The sequence below is a fragment of the Habropoda laboriosa genome, unplaced genomic scaffold (genome assembly GCF_001263275.1).
Source record: "Habropoda laboriosa isolate 0110345459 unplaced genomic scaffold, ASM126327v1 scaffold147, whole genome shotgun sequence".
NCBI lineage: Eukaryota > Metazoa > Arthropoda > Insecta > Hymenoptera > Apidae > Habropoda > Habropoda laboriosa.
In genome coordinates this window covers 624,306-625,340 of record NW_017100256.1, presented here as the reverse complement: position 1 = coordinate 625,340, position 1,035 = coordinate 624,306, and positions in this window count along the sequence as shown.

Sequence of the window (1,035 nt, the reverse complement as noted above, 5' to 3'; positions counted from 1 at the left end):
CCAACATTCACGAAATCTTTCACCTCGTTGTAAAAAGTAACAATCGCTACCTCTTGAACGAACTTGCCAAGAAACTGATCACTCATTATGTACTTTCTAAGACTTCGTCAAAGTTATTTTTACGTATTATCAAATATACCATCATAATTATTCCCAAGAGAAACGGTGTAACTCTTCGACGCTCGGGATTTTCCTTTCTTCCAATGACGCTTACACTTATCTTTCTAGGGAGAGTGATTAAGTTTTTCCAACGGTACTGCCGTGTTTTCTTCGGGCGAGGAGAATAATTCAGATCCGGTTCCGCGTGCGGAACATGCGAGCCTGTATCTTTCCCTGCATAATTCATTACGAAAACAGCAAAATGCCGGTGCATCCAAGCAGAATATGCCTTGGTTGAGTGTACACGTAATGAAGAGGAACGACGTACGAGAGACCGTTAGCGATTATTTTTCGATCCTCCTTCGTGAACGATGTTGGGATGCTTCGAGAGTGAAAATTTTCAGTCGGAAATTTCGGTAAGATTGTGATAAAACAACGCTTAAATGAAAAAAAATATGTGAAAGGAATAATTACCTTCTTCGAGGAAATTAAAATCCTCGAGGACATATACACTACCGGCCAAATGTTTGGAAATCGCAAGTTGCACCAAAATTCTCGAAAAAAAAAAAGTTAGTTAATTTTTTATCATTCAAATCAATCGAAACGAGGTAAAGTGCTATTGATCTCCACAACATCAGTTTCAAATCAATAAAGAATTAGTAGCGGATTCAATATCGATGTAAATTGGCAGGTGATTCCAAATTTTTCGCCGGTAGTGCGTATAATTAGTAGACTACGGATTTTTATGCAAATTTATATTTCTGAGAATATAGCAAAGAAAGTTGAACTTTGGTAAAAAAAATTATTTCACCTACCAGGTATTATAAGAAGCACTGTAATTTGGATATTTTGTACACTTTTTCATACTTTTACACTTTGAATGTCCTATAAATGCATCAAAATCCGCAGTCAGATAATTAGGTTTAAGAAGTAAAG